Below are 19081 nucleotides of genomic sequence, written 5' to 3'. Positions count from 1 at the left end.
CCTGGTCCGGCCCCGTCATCGCCTGGTCCGGCCCCGTCATCGCCTTCAACGTCGCCCGGTCCAGCCTCAGCCTCAGCTCCTGCTTCGCCGTCGCCTGGTCCAGCCTCAGCAGCGACGCCTGGTCCTGCCTTGACTGGTCCTGTGCCCACCGGGCCATGGCCAGCACGCCTAACACTGGAGAGCCGCCGCCGCTGCCTTCCGCGCGGCTGGCCTCCTGAAATGCTCCGTCGTCGTCTCCTTCGCCGCCGCCGCTGCTGCTGCTGCCTTCCACGCGGCCGGCCTCCTGAACTGCTCCGTCGTCGTCGCCGCCGCCGCCGCCGCCGCCTTCCGCGCGGCCGGCCTCCTGAACTGTTTCCACGTCTCCACCGTTGCCGTCCGCATGGTCGGTCCCCTGAACTGCACTGTGTTTTTGGGTTGTTTTTCTTGGGCTGTTGGGTTGTTTGCTGTGCTCTTTTGTTTTCTGTTCCGGGCCCTCCGTCTTGGGCCCCCGCCGCCCGCCCTGGGTCGTTTTCTGTTTGGTTTTGGTTTTTCTGTGTTTGGGCTGTCTGGTGCCAGCCCTTAAGGGGGGGGGTACTGTCATGGTCCAAAACAAAAATAAAGGCAGACCTAGTCCGAGTTTTACAGTTGGCATGAAAGTGTGGAGGATGAACACGAGGAGCCAGCAGAGGAAAGGGGGCAAGTTAGATTGCAATTACCTCGGTGTCATGGTCCTGGGCCATGTTGGCCCAGTATTCTTAGTTTTCTTGTATGTTTGTATTTTGTTCCCTATTTAGGCCATATTTCCTGAGTTGCCCTGTTGTGTTGTTCCCCAAGTGTTTTCCCTTCGTGGCTTTTACCCCCTGTGTGCCCCTCTGTATCTGTGAGCCCTCGTCTCTCCTTATGTTTTATTCCATGTTTCCCCTGCCCGTTATGTCTGTGTTTTCCCCGTGCTCTCTCTCCTCCTGTCTGAACCTCTGTACTTCCTGTTTGACTGCCCGGCTCCCGTCAGTGTTATGTTCACCCCGCCCTGTCTCGTTATGGTTATCTGTGTCAGCTGTGTTCCCCGTGTGTTCCCACTTTCCTCGTTAACCCTCTGTGTATTTCTGTCTGCGTCTCCCTCTGTTCGGCGTCGCGTTCTCCCTCATGCTGTGTGTGATTCTCCCCGTGGTTCCTGGTTTACTTTGTTTGGCTTTCCCAGTTTAGTTTAGTACCGTTTTCGTGTTCCACTTTTTGCCAGCATTAAAAGCTGTGTTTTTGAGTTTGTTTTGTCTCCGTGAGTTTGCGTTTGGGTCCTCTCCTGCCTGCCACACAGCCGAATCATGACACTCGGCCCCTACACAATTGCTGCGATAGCAGGAAAAAGTGTGGATCTTTTGGACAGCAAAGGTGTGACAATACCAAAAATTAACATTGATCATTTAATGGTGTTCACAGAGGAACAGCCAAGAATTCCACATAAGTTGTCTAATGCTTCTTCTTCTGAGCCATCCACCACTACCACATCCACAGTCGGGCCCCCAACCACCACGTCCGCCTCTGAACCATCCACCACCATGTCCACACCAATGCATTGTCCAGTGCCTCTCTGGGCATGATGCATGCCTCCACTGCCTCTGTAAAATCTACAGTAGACCCCTCGATCATCAAGAGTATGTTTATTCATTTTAAGAATTTCTAAAATTGGCGTTTTTGGAATAGCATTTACTGACTACGTAGTCTTTAACTGTTGATGCAGAATGTTTACGAGTTGTGGGCTCAGGTATTCAAAAGTTCTGTCTATCTTTTAGTCGTAAAACAAGGTTGATGAACAGTAACATACAGCTGAATAGCCCTGAGGATGGGTTCCTTAAACCTGGAACACTAATGTGCAGTTAGGTAATACTGTCACTGTCACTTTTGCATTAGTCTAAATCACAAAGCATTCTGAAATATTCATAAAATATTTAACTTAATGTGCAAACTGACATGTAATAACCTAAGGAACACTAAAACTGATGTAATATTATCTTCTTATCATGTCTAAAAATAGTCAGCTGAATTATTTTCCAACAATTTAGAGTTGTTGTTGACCATGCAAAGTGAGGTAAAGTGACATTTCTTTCTTTTTGTTTTTATGCTTACTGTTTCCAACAAAAAATGTTTGTAGCATAACTAACTTTATTTAATGTATTTAAAATTTTAAATCAATTATTGTGAATCTCTTGTTGTAATTCCCAAGTGAGCAACATCATCGCCATCACCGCCATTACTAGGTGTGATGGTGTTGTAACTAGTACCGGCTAGCGTTAGAAGTTTGTAGTGTTTACAACTTAATTCTGTTCGAAAAATCAAAATGGGGATTTTATTGTTGTCTTGTAATTTTTCTAAAATGAAAAACATAATTTGGAAAAAAAGGGAAAATTTAGAAAAAAAAAAAGGAATTTATATCGTGAGGTCACGTGTTCTGTTCGTGTGTTGTTTTTTATTTTGCTGTGCTAATAATACACGTGTCAGCAATACAACAGTCACTCCCCCTTAATGAAGTTTTTAAATTTCAAGTAAACAGAAAAATGCCCTGCTTTTGATCTTTAAATGCGTGCATTAGCTCATAACTGTAAAATCATAATTATTTACGCATTTCATATGTTTTTATTTTTAATTTGGTTTTCCTTCATATCCCAATAACTGCTTTTTTATTTAATTTTGTAGAGCACTTTCCAAGTTGGTAAATAAAAAGCCAGAGGAATGGGACAAACATTTGGATCCTGTCATGTTTGGCCTGAGAACCAAGCGCCATATGACCACTAAGTACTCACCCTTTTTTTAATGTTTGGTAGAGAGGCGAGGTACCCTACTCAAATCCCAGATGAATACAGAATAAGTTATTTTAAAAAACAAGACTTTAAATGTCTTTTCTTGAAATTTTTTTTTTTTTTGATTTTCATATAATAACACATCCCCTTTTCTACATCTTACAGGTGGACAGCAGTGTGGAGGACATTTTGTCTGTTGAGGAGGCAACAGAAGAAATTCTTAAGCTGGATGAAGTCCTTCAAACTGCTATTTCCAGTAGCAAAAAAACACAGTCAAAATATCAAAACAAAAATAAAGGCAGACCTAGTCCGAGTTTTACAGTTGGCATGAAAGTGTGGAGGATGAACACGAGGAGCCAGCAGAGGAAAGGGGGCAAGTTAGATCGCAATTACCTCGGCCCCTACACAATTGCTGCAATAGCAGGAAAAAGTGTGGATCTTTTAGACAGCAAAGGTGTGACAATACCAAAAATTAACATTGATCATTTAATGGTGTTCACAGAGGAACAGCCAAGAATTCCACATAAGTTGTCTAATGCTTCTTCTTCTTCTGAGCCATCCACCACTACCACAGTCGGGCCCCCAACCACCACGTCCACCTCTGAAACATCCACCACCACGTCAGCCTCTGAACCATCCACCACCACGTCAGCCTCTGAACCATCCACCACCACGTCAGCCTCTGAACCATCCACCACCACGTCTACACCAATGCATTGTCCAGTGCCGCTCTGGGCATGATGCATGCCTCCACTGCCTCTGTAAAATCTATCATCAAGAGTATGTTTACTCATTTTAAGAAGTGCTAAAATTATTGGCATTTTTGGAATAGCATTTACTGACTACGTAGTCTTTAACTGTTGATGCAGAATGTTTACGAGTTGTGGGCTCATGTATTCAAAAGTTCTGTCTATCTTTTAGTCGTAAAACAAGGTTGATGAACAGTAACATACAGCTGAATAGCCCTGAGGATGGGTTCCTTAAACCTGGAACACTAATGTGCAGTTAGGTAATACTGTCACTGTCACTTTCGCATTAGTCTAAATAACAAAGCATTCTGAAATATTCATAAAATATTTAACTTAATGTGCAAACTGACATGTAATAACCTAAGGAACACTAAAACTGATCTAATATTATCTTCTTATCATGTCTAAAAATATTCAGCGAAAATTATTTTCCAACAATTTAGAGTTGTTGTTGATTTTTGTGGGGGGGTTTGTTCTAAGGTCCATCCAAATACAACATTATTTTTTGTAAACATTTCATAGATGTGACAGATGCTTGGGAGGGAAATAAGACGTATGTCCTCCTGTCAAAAATCGGACCATACAAGATATTCTTTGAGGACATTTACAATACAGCTCCCCAAAAGGGAATTAGAAAGTGAGGTAAAGTGACATTTCTTTCTTTTTGTTTTTATGCTTACTGTTTCCAACAAAAAAAAGTTGGTTGCATAACTAACTTTATTTAATGTATTTAAAAATTTAAATCAATTATTGTGAATCTCTTGTTGTAATTCCAGGTTATTAATGCTTATCTGACTGCCGTGGTAAACAAATTCAACCAACCACGGAATGGAAGTGGAATAAGCCAAAAATTAAGGTATTAAACAATATTCTGTCATTAAGTTGTCCTTAAAAGCTTTGCAATACGTATTATCAGTGAGGTGGGTCTAACTTGTTTTTTTTAATGTGTTACAGATTGACCCAGTCTTCTACAAGTATATTTTGGGAGTTGTCAATGAAGGTCATCACTGGATGCTGGTGGTAATAATTTTTTCATACTTCATGGTCATTTGCGTATAGACTACTGGGTGACCAATTAAAGGAACAATATAAATACATTTTAAAACATTCTCCAAATTGGACAATTGGAGAATCATTTGCAATTAAGACAAGACACAATGTAGAAGAGCATATTACTAAGACATTGTGTGTCTTTTTAAAATTAATTTCTCACCCATCTTGATCTTATGTTCAAGCATAGATTAAGTAGTGCATTCAGTGTGCCTTGCAAGACACAAGTACATCGTCAATTTTATTTATTTGTAACTCTAGTGCTTCAACATTTAGGTGATCAAACCTGGAGAAAGGAGAAGGGCCCCCTTTCACTTGGTGAAAGCAAAAGGAGAGTCAAACAATGCCGGGACATTTCAAGGTAAATTTGTCTCTGCATATGTGTTAACACAATGTAAATCCAGTAGAAGAAAAACATTTAAAACTCAGAAAGTGACATTATAAGTTACCTTAAAATTGTAGTAGTTGTAATGATCTTTAAAATAATCTGTCTAATGCAGGGGTGTCGAACTCCAGGCCTCGAGGGCCGGTGTCCTGTAGGTTTTAGATAATACCCTGGGTCAACACACCAGAATCAAATGATTAGTTCATTACCAGGCTTCTGGAGAACTTCAAGACATGTTGAGGAGGTCATTTAGCCATTTAAATCAGCTGTGTTGGATCAAGGACACATCTAAAACCTGCAGGACACCGGCCCTTGGGGCGTGGAGTTCGACACCTGTGGTCTAATGCATCCTCATCTCACATTTCGGAGCTGCTGGATGTTGCCAAATATACACAAGCTGACACATTCAGTTTATTTTTAAGTCTTTGATGTAGAAGCTATACGCTCAAAGACAATCATGTTTTAAAATATATTTTAAAAAGTATGAATTCCAAGCATATTACTTTATTGTATTCAACAGTCTTGTTGAAATATCACAAATCTCTTAATTAGAAAACTCAACTTTTTATTTTTCGGAGCACTGCACCTTCTGTGTATACAGTATTTTAAAATGACTCATGTAATTACATTTGTAGGTTATGCCTCATTTAATCAAAAACACAGTTTGTTGGGATCCTGGGTCTATCGACCACGTGTTTTTAGTTGTCTTGTGTCCCTGTGATTTTGTATTATGGCTTATGTTAAAAGCTCACTTTGTAACCCTGAGTTTATTCTATAGAGAAAAGTGTCATATTTTGGGGTTGTTGGATTATGTTTGGTTCCCAGATTATTTATTAATTTCCTCCTGTGTAGCTGTCCTCTGTGCATCCCGCTGTATGACTGTTTATGTAGGTAGGCAAGTTCTTGTGCCTTGTTTACCCAACTGTAGCACAGTTTCCACCTTCTGGGGCCCGTTCTTCGTACCTCTCTAAGTAAGTTAGCTGGATTTGATTGTTGACGATTTCGCGTGATCTTGGATCGTTCGGTTCTCCGAAGCTCATCCGGGACTTGCTGTCATAGCAACAGATCCGTAAGCGTAAACCTGCTTGGGAGCAGGCTTACTTTATGTAAACAGGATTAGATCGCGGCCACTCAGGTATGTCCGCTTCATGTATACAAAAGCAACAGCGATATTTTACCACTGTGTTTCCATAAATAAATATTATCAATGTAACTAAAGATAATGCAGTACTTGATCCTTTTATTGATTTCATACAGATACATACAGGTCATTTTCTAAAAAAAAAAAAAAAAAAAAGGTACTATCAATCATTCTATTACATGTATGTGATTATTACAGATGTAATTCATATTTCAGAGTAGTAATAGTAAATTACTTCGTGTAATCAAGATGAGAGACCACGGCTATAAAAGCGAAGGTGGATTTGGGAAGTCTGTCGCAGCCATGTCCTGTCCGTATACGTGAGCCACCCATTGCGGAAGGTGCAAGATTGATAAGGAGAGTCCTCAGAATTCACCGTATATTGCGGGATAGACAGGATCCTTTAGCTCAGCGCGACAGTGTGCTCATAGAGATATCGATTTTCCCGTGAGAGTATTATTTACTTAACCAACTTGTTGACGAGGGGGTGCAGGACCACCACCTGTCTTTTTTTTGCTCTGCCCTTTTCTTGGTTGCTGTTATAAACAAACAAACAGATTATTTCAGGGTCTCTTTCCAAGAGACGAAAAGCAATATAAGTGATAAATATTACCATTCTGTAGAATATTCTTATATTTCACTTTTACTTGTTCCCATGTTCTAGTGGGTCCTGTTGTGGCTCTAATGTGAAAGAGGATATGATGTAATATAATATTGGATAATATAGTGTAATAGAATACATTTACCATACCGCCTACTGGTGATGGCCAGAGGGGCCGATGGCGCGATATTGCAGCCTGGCTTCTGTCAGTCTGCCCCAGGGCAGCTGTGGCTACAACTGTAGCTTACCTCCACCAGTGTGTGAATGTGAGAGTGAATGAATAGTGGCATTGTAAAGCGCTTTGGGTGCCTTGGAAAGCGCTATATAAATCCACTCCATTATTATTATTATTATTATTATTATTATTATTATTATTAAATTACGAGTTTAATTTGTCAGCAACTTTCTGCCAGCCCTCTCTCCTTGCTTTTGCAGCCTTTGCAGTGTTCCCTTGCGTTTTAATTAAACTCAAACTCCTGAAATCCCTCACTCAAGAGTTCTTGCTCTGCTGCCGAAAAATACTGAGCGCGCTCCTTCGACATTTTCGCCGATCAATGTTTCTACTATTGATGCGTAGCCCCTGTTAAACCACCCAGTGATCTCACATTACTTCATCCAGCTATACTAATCGTCAACAACAGGTGTGTTCGGAGAACCGGAATAGCGAGCTCAAAGTTGGCGCGATGATTTGATCTTGGATGTAGTAAGCGAGGTACGAAGAACGGACCCCTGGGCCCTGTTTCAGGAAGCCGGTTTAGAAAACTCAGAGTGAAAAACGACACTCACGGTTGAGTAACCCCGAACTGTCCAACTCGGAATATTCCGTTTCAGAAAGGCTGATAACAATTAGTTCAATCAACGCGGAGTTGCTACAACCCCAAGTTAAGCACGCGCACGAGGATACATAAAGCCCCGATCAGTGGAGCACAGATTAAGCGAGTCACCATGGAGACGGAGGGAAAGAAGGCGCGGTCGACGTATTTCACAGCGCTCGAGGCGGAAATTCTGATGGCAGCATATGCCGACAGCATGCACATCATGTAGAAAAAAAAGTAACACAGCCGCAGCTGCAAAGGAAAGGGAGCATGCATGGCAAAACATAGCCGACAGAGTCAATGCATGAGTGTTAATTTAAACATTGATCTAGGGATTTCCACCCATATAACACGTTATTTTATCATATGTCATTCTATTTATTATGTTATACATTTTATTTTGTGATGTGATGTGAGCGCAGGTGCAACCCAACAGGCCCCAAACGTTCCTGGCAGCAAGTAAAAATGAAGTATAAAAACATAGTCCAAACAGGTAAGGTGTAATTGTATTATGAGCCATAGTGCTTGGTCTGTGTGTCCTATGTAAATCAATTGCAGTTAGAGGCTACAGTAATATACCACCTGTAAGCACATATTGAAATTATCTGAGCACATCACAAGTACACATTTGCCTACTCTGTATGCCCAAATGTGTGCCGTCACAGCCAACAGAAAAAAAGCGGAGGCCCAAAAAAACAGGTGGGGGTCCTCCACCACCACCACTCACAGAGGCTGAGCAGTTGGCCCTCAGCCAAAACAGTGGGCGCCCTGTGGCTGAAGGCATCTCTGCGGGGACATCCTCTGTGGCAACAACCCCACAAGACACAAGTGCCTACATAAGGGGTAAATCCAAAACAATACATGGCGTGCATACATCCATTCTGCACAGTCACCTTGACCAAAATGAACTATGTCGTAGTGAAGTTACTGTCCTACTGACAGAGAATGACAGTCATCAAACAGTTAGGTGAATAAACAACACTGAGACACTTGGAAACTGTTAACGTGCTGCACGGGTGAGGGCCCAGGGAGAGACTCGCACACACCGAGCTGCAGTGGTACGTCTTTATTATGAGCATAGCAGTGTCCTTTAATTTTGCATACATGCGTGTGTGTGTGTGTGTGTGTGTTAACCTCCCACAGGGTGAGCTCCCTGTTCCCAGAGACAGAGCGAGTAGTACATTCCGTACCTTTCCCAATAAGTGTAACATATGAACATATACCTCAATGCAACATAAAGCTCATAAAAGCGTTTCCACCCTGACACCTACTGATTTTGCCTTCCCTCAGTGTCGGTTGTCTCTGAGAGCATACTGACAATGAGGTGTATGGTGATTGGTATGTCTGGTAATTGCCATTTGCGCCCACATAAGTCATGAGTGACCTGTATGAACCCCATATTCTTCCAGTTGACGGTGATGGTGTACTGCATCTGGTGCAGCCCCCTGTTGAGCCAGACTGACATGCAGTCGTGAGTACTCGTAATACTCCACAGACTACATGTGTCAACAGTAGAACAGCAATGTTGTTAAATGTCTCCACCACAGGCACATGATGACGAAACAGTGACAGCTGCTACAGAGGAGGCCGCAACAGAGCCACACTATGAGGTATACAGTGTACAGTGGAAAATATAACAACTGACGACAATGTGGTACTATGATGACACCATGGACTTACTATGTCCCTGGCAGAGTGATGCTGGAAATGAAGAGGAAGAGGGTCCAGCCACTCCTACAACGAACCTTTCCACAGTGGGTTGTTCAGCACTGATTTACAACCAACCTAAGTAGGCATGTACTATGGATGCCAATGCTATGTCCCTTGTTGCAATAGCTCCCTGTGAAGCAGCTGTATAAGACATATCTGGCCAGGAAGATAAGAAAGTGCGACATGGAAATGGTGCACCTCCAGCTGCAGATCCAAAAGTCGAAGCTGGAGATTGTACTGCTGGAACAACAGTTAAGGGTGGGTGGAGTGATCATAGATGGACGAATCATGTCAGTGTTTGTACAACATACTAATATACACATTTATTCTTTGTGTACAGGACATACAGGGTGACCAATAAAGGCAGTTGACCACAGTATCTGTGTATTTGTCTTGTAACATGTTGGGTTGACGGGTCACAGGAAATGGTTGTGGCATATGGTGTCTCTGACTGCTCTTCCATCCTGTACGTTCGTGGGTGGGTCAGGATGTTCATCGTGTGGATCACTGCTGTTGTCTGGTTCAGCTGGACACTGTTCACCTCTAATCGTGGCAATGATGTCACATGCCCTTTCTGGGGTGACCCTGAGTCCACGAAGGCACTGGAACCGGGCCTTGAGCATTCCGATGGTCATTTCAACTCTGGCCCGTGTCCTGCAATGGGCCAGATTATAACGCTGCTGTGGGCCCGGTTCAGGGTCAGGGTAAGCAAATAGGGTAGACATGGGTACCCCCTATCACCAAGCAGGTGGCCAGTGAACTCTCCTAGGACAGAAGAATACATGTCAGTGCAAACGTCCCTGTGGCAATTGGTCTCTGTATATTTCACAGTTACTTCGACCCACCATGTCCAAATTTGGTGCTCAGTGTACATTCCCGGAAGATTCGTGAGTCATGTACAGAGCCTGGCCACTTGGCTTCCACATTTGTGATGATGTTGGCAGCATCACATATGATCTACCCAGTGCAGAGAACACATATTAGCATCCATTACCATGATGCCATCACTTGTTGGTGTGAAATGCTACAGGGAATTATGTACCTGTACATTGATGCTGTGGACGGACTTCCTGTTCACATAGTCTCCTTCATTTGCTGAGGGTGCAATGATTGGGATGTGGGTGCCATCTATACAGCCAATCACGCCTGGGAACCCTGGAAATTTATGTACCATTTGAGTGGTAGTTCACGTATCACCACATCATGCATTGAGTTTTGTTCATCCTGATACCTGCAATTTTGTGGAATCCCTCTTTGATGAATCTTGTGGGTCTGTGACCAGGGAACACCACAAACGAGTGCAGGAGACGTTTCAGTGCTACTGTAACATTCCTGACTGCCCGACAGACGGTAGCCTTGGAAACGTGCTCAGCGTCACCGATATTGTACAGAAAGCTCCCGTTTGCAAAGAAACGGAGTGCGGTACAAAGAATATGTAATGGACTGAGCGCATGTCCGCGATGTGTCACATGCGCAATATATGGCCTGAGGATGTTATCCAAATAACTTATTGATTGTGCTGAGAAACGGTAACGTTCGCACAGGAAATCATCAGGTAATGATAAGATGTCCATACGCGCTCTGATCACTCTCTCCCGGCGGAGTGCTCTGCGGAGAATTTGGGCTTCAAGATCTACTGGCTCTTCAAGGAAGGGACACGCCATGTCTGACACTTCCTGCTGTCAGGTTTCCGACAAAGAGGCGGGGTCAGTCAGGGTTAGTTGTAGTAAACCTGCTAGGGGGCAGGTTAGCTTCACGGCGTGTGTCGTCATAGTGACTCACTTAGGCTTCAGCTGAACTCGCTTTGTGAAACCGAAAACCCAGAGTTTTCGTTAACTCAGGGTATACTTACTCAGTTTTTCCACTAAACCGGCTTCCTGAAACAGGGCCCTGGTCAACAACACTGGTGTTTTGTTTTTCCTAATTTGGCCAAGATGTCCGCTGGATGTCCTTCCCCTGGCTTGTACCAGCACCCCACACGCACCTTACATGTCTAGGTTTAGCACGCAAATCCTTTATACAGAACAACTTATTAATCCTTACTACATGTGTCTTTCAGGTTTTTCATGAGACACAGAGGGCTTAATGCATCAAGATGGGCATGTGACACACTGCCTCATCCTATTCAACAGTATGCAACTTCATGTGGTGCCTACGTATTGAAGGTATGTGTAAGACCATGACTGAAATAAACATAATGAATAAAAGGCATGCAGAATCTGCAGCAAATTATGATAAATTACATGATCAAATATACATATTTTTCACAATTGCTTACATTAATTTCCTTATGTTAATGGAAATGAGGTTAACTTCATAACTACTTACATGGTGTAAGAGTAAACGTTTATAAGATTTCAGCTTTCAATATTTTATGTTCTGAGTATGTAACCATCCATGGACTTCAAATTTCCTTTTGAACTTCCTCAATTCTTGGTGCATGATGCTCTATTGCCAGCCCTGGTTGTAAATGGTCAGTTATGTTGGGTTTATGTAGTCCCCCTACCAGCTGTAGCAGTCAATGCATTCTCTGGTATGTATCAGCTAGACAATTTGTCCCAGAGAACTGCCACTCACTAAATTAATTGTGTTTTTGCAACCATTCTGTTGTGAGATGTTTGTGTGAAAATCTCAGTAGACCATTAGTTCCACAAATGCTCAGCCCAGCCTATCTGTAAGTAACAACAATCTGTAAGATTGTTAACACTATCAAATAATTTTATATTAAATTACTCAACAGATGTTTACTTCATCCCAATTACAAGCCATATGAACAGCAAACATGGTTAATTTTTTCCCTTTACCTTTGTTAGATCACATTTCTGAATTAATGTGCTTCTTGTTTTTTGGTTTTTTTTTATAAAATGTTATAAAAAAATCAGTTCTAATCAAGTGGAGTGAGTGGAAAGACACAACACATTTACACGTTAAGCAATATGTTTCCCAACTAAATGGGATCAGCTGCTCATCAATGGTGACATTAGTCCCAGGGTTGTAAAACAGGGGGAGGTGGTGCACACACTTATCCCACACTGTCCTGATGGCAGCTAGCTTGTCTCTCTGCCGTCGAGCTGGTCTCTGCTCTGTCTCCTCCAGTGTCTCCATTTGTGTCCTCTTTCTTGTTCAACACAAGCACTTACTATGATTTTCTAAAAATAAATATGATTCCAATTTTTTGAATAGCAAATGTTATTTCAAATAATGACAGCATTGTTATATATTTTATTCACAGTTTGCAGAGTGCATCTTAAAAGATGTTCCAGTAAAGTTTGAGAACTCTGCTTCAAGTATTGCAAGTCTGAGACAACAGATTGCAATATGTCTTCTTGAGAATACAGGTATCATTACAAATATAAATTAAATAGTAAACTACAAACTGTTACATTGAACGTGTTTTTAACATTGTTCTTTTATTGCTATAATCTTATTATGTAGTCATGCAAACAGAGTTCATTATTATTAAAATTAAAGTATTTGCTTCTTGTTGTTGAAGATGACCTGACTGACCTATGCCACTATTGTGGGAACCATGATGGTGACACGGAATGGGTAAATGCTTATGTTTTACATGTCCATAGCCCATTCAGCTTAAAAAGCTGATTAAAAAAAACAAAACAAAAATATAATTTTAAAAATGTCACAGACCATGTGAATACATCATCTGACTTATTGTAGTTGTAATGAATGGTGGACTGCTTTATGATCTAAGTATTTTGCAAAATTGTTATTTAAATACTTATTTGTACAACACTATTAACATAATACTTGTGTTTCCTTGTTTTGTCTAATTCAGATTGGCTGTGACATTTGCCCACGGTGGTACCACAGGGGCTGTGCAAAGAAGCCCCGCAAGAGCAAAGAAAACAAATTTGTCTGTGAAGCATGCTGGTCAGACAGTTAGGTTCTCTGGTAATTTTTCTGAGGCTTTGAAATGTGTGTGTTTTGTATCGTTGTCTCCAATAATATTAATTAGTTCTTTATGTTTGTGTTGCTGTGTGTGCGCGCTTCTGTATTGTTAACAACATTAAAATTCAGCTTTGATTTGAATTAGTTTGTAGGATTATTCAATTAGTTTTTGTTTCCTAACATGTTAACATTATAGGTACTGTGGGAAATTAATTAAAGAATTAATATATGTTGTTTCATGGTTTACTGGTGTTCCGCTTCCGCTATACCCCCTGTTTCTGGTATATTTGTTACTTTATTTCAATTGGTGGTTTCTTCTTTAAACACTATTTTGGTATATAAAACCGCCGCAAAGGTTTAAAGTAGGTTAGGATTCGCCGAAAGGAACCGAATTAGACATTTGTGCGCTTTTACAATTTGTTACAAAGTAATTATGGCTACCTCTAAAACCTGAGTCTATGTGTGTCTGGAAGTAAGTTGATTTTACAGCACAATACGCTGCTGAACTACTTACCTTTTGTTTTCTTTGCTTGAGGCTCACGTACTGGTGACAAAGGAGAACAGTTGAGTTTCATCTCAAAACTGATACCGTTTCACCTCTAGGGTGAAGTCAAAGGCCGTATCAGCAACCACTCTGAAGTCACGTGTGACAGGGACGGCCCAGGATAATCTTTGAAAATGGGGAATAAACAAGCAAAATTAACACCTGATGAGGAATGGTTAGAAAAACAACAAACCGGAGCAGGTAAAATAATTGTAAATAGGTGGAGAAATCCACAAAAAGCTAAAAACCGCAGCTGGGAAGGGAAATGCAGTCCCTCAGCTGTTACCCAGCTGAGAGCTGTCCTGAAGCAAGAAATTACATTAACAAAAGACCCAAAGAAAAAATTAAAACAAGAGTATAGGCTTTTCGGGGCAGGGATAGCTCAGTAGGTAGAGTGGTAGCCCCATGATCGGAAGGTCGGGGGTTCGACTCCACTGAACGGCTACTCTGAGGTACCCCTGAGCAAGGTACCGTCCCTACACACTGCTCCCCGGGCGCTGCATTGGTGGCTGCCCACTGCTTCACTGGGTGAATGGGTTAAATGCAGAGGAACTATTTCCCTATGGGGACTAACACGCACACTTTACAAGCATGGGGAAAGAGAAACAGCTGAGAAGAGGGACGGGGGAGAAGGGCAAAAGACAAAGCAGCAGCTTTAATAACCCCTGATGATGAAACTACAAAGCAGGCATGTGCTGAACAAAGACCTCCACTGACAGACCCACATAACTCTTTTAAATCCCTACGTTAAATCTTCCACACTAGCTGCAGAAAAAACAACCAGTATTACACCAAAATCTCGTTTCAAACGACCTCCCATATGGACAAGAGCAATGAAAATTAAATTCGACAATGCATATGAGGTTACACAAACAATGTTAGCCAAGCATGAAACAGATTTTCATCCAGGAAGATCTGATTATGGCTCTGAAGAAGAGTGCGACGATTGTGGTTCACACCCAGACCCACCACCATCTACACTAGCATGTCCATTAGTTGAAGTAGCAAATCCCAGATATGGCACACTTCTAGGTGATGGGTCAGGGAGGAGGCAGGGACAACAGACCCACAATTTTTTTGTGTACCGCCCATGGACACATAAAGACAGACAAAATGTAATAAAAGGCATTCCATCAATACAAGAAGGGTATGAACCATGGCAAGCTGCCGTGCATGAAGTAATCACCCAGTGGCATTTAAACGGTCACAAGTTAATGCAGTTATTCCAGGACTGCCTAGGGCTCTCCTGGGGAAGAATTAGGGGAGACTTTACCGGCTCCCAACCAGATGGTAGAGCATTTCCCCCAGGTCATGCTGACCTCCAAGCAGCATTAATACCTGTGTTTGATAGGGCCCGTCAACAACTAGCACCAAGAGCCAACTATGGTAAGATAGGGCAAGTTAAACAGAGTGACACAGAAAACCCACATGAATACATGGACAGGCTGAGACCAGTTTTCAGACAGAACTCAGGTCTAAATTATGCTGATGACCCACAATCACCATATCAGCAACAATTTAAACGTGATTTTATTAAAGGATTGCTACCACGCATTAGGCCTCATGTAGAAAAATATTGGGTAACACAAGATACAGGCACTGTAGATGAGGCGCTCCAATATGCTAATCACGCACAAACGGTAGTGAAAAACAAAGAGAAGGCCTCAGTTTTTGCCCTAGACACTGACACTGCTCTCACAGCTTTTAGTGGGAGTGGAGGCTACAGGGGAGGTTTCAGAGTTCAAAGGAGAGGAAGAGAAGAGGAATGTATAGAGGAGGAGCAAGAGGCAGAGGGAGACAGAGAGGCACATACACCACAGATGGTGACTCTAGTACTGCATGCTGGAGGTGTGGGAAAGAAGGTCACTTTGCACACCATTGTAGGACACAGAGAATGCCCGACACAGAATGACTAGCTGCAACCACTGTGACTGCAACCACCCAGACAGCTGACAGGGAGAGCCACATAGATGAAAAAGTAAAAGCATTAACAAACAAAGAAAACAATTTAGAACAGGATGAAGCTGAAGTATACAATGTTCATCAGCTAGTAAGTTTACTGGACGGAAAGCCAACACTTACAGTCTATGTAAATGGCAAAAAGCTGGAGGTGTTGTGTGACACAGGACCTTGTAAAACAGTACTTAAGGCAGAGCCCCCACGCACAACCTTTTCTAGAGAAGTAGTAATGGTGAAAACAGCGTCAGGGCACGTAAAAACCCAGCCACTAACAAAGCCACTGACATTTTTGCACAAACCTAGTCAACGCTCCTGTTACATGCCATGTATAATAGACCCAACCTGCCCAGTAAACTCACTAGGAAGAGATGCAATGACAAAACTAGGGATAGGAGTCATCCCCACAGAAACAGGTATGACAGCGGAAATAATGTTAGTAGAGGGAGACCCCTATCAGAGGGAAGGAAAAGGAGAGCCAAACTACTACTGGTCATTAGATTTGCCACCGCTTACACAGCTCAAAGAAGCATCAGAAAAACATCTCCCCGCAAGTGCCGAAAAAATGAAGCCAACTGAGTATCACAACACCCTGCACTATAAACAAACCCCAGGCCCAGACCCTCGTATGATAAACCGGTACACAGCCTAAAAAGCCCATATCTGACTCTGCAACACTTATGTCACAAAATGCGGAAATGCAGTATGCTCAGTGAACCAGACAGAGTAAAAAAAAAAAAAAAAAAAACTAAACAGGATCACAAAACCCCATGTGTCAGTTGCAAAAACAGCAGGTACACAATGGTATCAATTAGGTAAAATCCTGCAAAAGGTAGAAAATGATAAATATACACCTACAGAGGAAGAGGCTTGGGCACAGGGTAAAAGAACAGGGTGCATGAGATACACACTGGGCTGGGTGATAAGAACTACACCCAACGCTCATTTGCACGACAGCACACAAGAATGAGAAATTCTCTTGCTGGAAGAAGAGCCAGCACTTAAAAGTTTACCTTCTACACTGTGGTCGAATGTGGGATTAATAAAAAATGCAGACTCAGTAACAGTACAGACTGTTTCATCCCACAGGCCCATTAAACCACAATACCCCTTATCTAAGGAAGCAACAGAAGGGATTAAGCCAGTGATATGAAAAGATATGGAAAAAGCAGGAATTCTAATAAAAATTCTAATTCTCTTCTCTCTGGCTCTCAGCGAAGGCGGTCGCACTTTTCTCCTCTCCTCCTCACCCTTATCTTCCCTGCTTAGCCTCTATGTCCTTGTCTTGTCTCGTGTGCATTACTTTCCCTGGAATAGACTCACACGGTCATTCTCTAAAACCTAAAAGAGAATTATGGATTTGATCAACTGGTCTCTGAATGCTATTGACACCCTTTTCTCAATGAGAAGTCTGGGCTCGGGAGAGCCTGAGTGGCCTGGAGGGACTTTCCCTGCACGATGGACGGGTGGCAGAACTGGAGGGTCATGTGTCTGGCGGGACTGTCGATCGAGGACGCTGAAGATATCTATCTATTTGGAACCATGATAACAGGGTTCGTGCATATCGGAGTTGGCTTGGCCCTGGTTTATCGGAGAAATAAGAGAGCGGAACCGGCTGTTCAAACCCCCCCCCCCCAAGGCTGCCCGCTGGAATTGAAGCGATGGGACGAGGCGCGACCTCTCACAACGAACGTAATATGGTCAACACCTTGGAGACGCTTACAGCTGCTGTGAAGGCTCAAAGCAACAACATTGAGCGTATGGGGGGACCCTTGAGCGACAGTTGGAAGACATTACGGAATGGATCACTGCAGCTGTGAGGTCTCAGAATCAAAAGAATGACAACACCATGGAACAGAAGTTTGATACCATCATGGGGAGGCTCGTGGCTCTCCAACGGGAGATCGAGAGGCCAGTGTCGGAGTGTTAGTAAGTAAGTTAGTAAGTAAGTGAGTAAGTGAGTAAGTAAGTAAGTAAGTAAAATTTATTTATATAGCACATTTCACAGATAAAAATCACAAAGTGCTTTACAGTAAGATCAGACATACAAGTAAAAATTAATTAAATTAATTAAAAGCCCGTTTTTTTTTATAAAAATGTCTTCAGCTGCTTTTTAAAGGAGTCAGTAGAGTCTAGACAGCGTAAAGACAACGGCAGAGAGTTCCACAGCCTAGGTGCCAGTGCCTGAAAAGCTCGATCCCCACGTGTTTTAAATCTAGTACGTTAGGGCAGCCTGAAAATTCTCCTGGGCTGCTCGCATGGAAATTTACAAAATCAACATTGAGATTGCGGACCCCCATAACGGCGCTAGCTGCAGGCCCAAGGCTGGAGCCGAACAATCACTCCCTGATAACGACTGTGTTACAGCTATTCTTCCCGTCCCATGCAAGGACACCTGGATTGGCTGGAGGACTGTTTACTTAGCCTGATAGGCCGAAGGACACTGTCTCAGCTAAACTATGGACACGCACACACATACATATACACTGATAAGCACTCACTATGTCTGTGAAGGTTCTCAGTCATCCAGGTCATCGTAGTCAAAGGAGCTTGCAAAGAAAAGCGTCTGGACTTCTTTAAGTTGCTTGAAGATGTTTCACCTCTCATCCGAGAAGCTTCTTCAGTTCTAAGGTCAAATGGTGGAGAGTCCCAGCTATAAACCTAGTGGGAGTATCCCCCCCCACAGAGGGACAAAAGGACCCCCTGATGATCCTCTAATCGCCTGAGCCAAGGTGTGAAACTGGGTGTGGGCCCCAATCAGCCAGAGTTTCGGGTGAGTTCATTGTGAAACCTGGCCCCACCTTATCATGCGAATTCCTGAGATCAGATGGCCCAGGATGTGAGTGGGCGTTAAGGCGTCTGGGAAGGGATCTCAAAACTGGATTATAGATGGCAGAGAGTTGGTGTCGTAAACCCCTGCCTCTGTTCAAAGATGGTCGCGCACAGTGGACATAGATGGCTTCTTTCACTCCTCTTTCAAACCATCTGTCCTCTGTCCAAAATGTGAACATTGGCATCCTCGAAAGAGTGTCCTTTATCCTTAAGATGCAGACTCACTCACTCATCCCCCCTCCCTTTCCAACGCCAAAAAACTCTCGCGATCCCCGCAGCCCCCTTAACCTAATCTTTAGAAACATAAGCAGGGAAAACTCCTTAAAAAACCCTCCGCGTTTTCTCTAAAACCCTAGAATAACTTGTTAGGTACCCCCTCTATTCCCAAAACCTTATATTCGATAACAGGGGAAATCCTGAAAAAATCCTTAGTCTTTTCTCAAATTAAGCGCCCCGCGGCTCCCGCCCACCGAACAAAGTCAAAACTCCTTTAAAAAATCCTCCGCGATTTCTCCAAAACCCTAGAATAACTTGTTAGCTACCCTCTATTCCCAAAAGCCTTATAATCCAAAACAGGGGGAAAAGTCCTTAGTCTTTTTTTCTTCAAAAGCTTCCCTCTTA

The 19081-nt window shown here is 42.7% G+C and overlaps 3 long non-coding RNA genes across 6 annotated transcripts; 2 read left to right on the top strand and 1 right to left on the bottom strand.

The window, feature by feature from the left end:
* Positions 1–606: 606 nt before the first annotated feature.
* Positions 607–7759, top strand: LOC309704739. Of its 3 annotated transcripts, none has more exons than XR_014276354.1 (5): positions 607–1628; positions 4043–4162; positions 4297–4376; positions 4475–4931; positions 7529–7759. It is a non-coding gene; the product is annotated as an uncharacterized lncRNA (long non-coding RNA). The 3 variants fall into 3 exon arrangements; XR_014276355.1 differs by lacking the exon at positions 7529–7759 and having other exon boundaries at positions 4475–4540; positions 4847–5120; XR_014276356.1 differs by lacking the exon at positions 7529–7759 and having other exon boundaries at positions 4475–5120.
* A 2165-nt stretch (positions 7760–9924) lies between these two features.
* Positions 9925–10502, bottom strand: LOC309704742. Of its 2 annotated transcripts, XR_014276360.1 has the most exons (4): positions 10454–10502; positions 10265–10377; positions 10068–10179; positions 9925–9987 (listed from the first exon to the last, which is right to left on the bottom strand). It is a non-coding gene; the product is annotated as an uncharacterized lncRNA (long non-coding RNA). The 2 variants fall into 2 exon arrangements; XR_014276361.1 differs by having other exon boundaries at positions 10265–10491.
* A 602-nt stretch (positions 10503–11104) lies between these two features.
* On the top strand, positions 11105–13385 carry LOC309704736. The gene is made up of 4 exons (XR_014276351.1): positions 11105–11387; positions 12455–12560; positions 12716–12771; positions 13016–13385. It is a non-coding gene; the product is annotated as an uncharacterized lncRNA (long non-coding RNA).
* Positions 13386–19081: the final 5696 nt, after the last annotated feature.

Source organism: Aulonocara stuartgranti, assembly GCF_965226115.1.
Source record: "Aulonocara stuartgranti genome assembly, chromosome: 4".
NCBI classification, from domain to species: domain Eukaryota; kingdom Metazoa; phylum Chordata; class Actinopteri; order Cichliformes; family Cichlidae; genus Aulonocara; species Aulonocara stuartgranti.
Note: the sequence above shows the minus strand (reverse complement) of the source record. Positions and strands in the feature narration are given on the sequence as shown.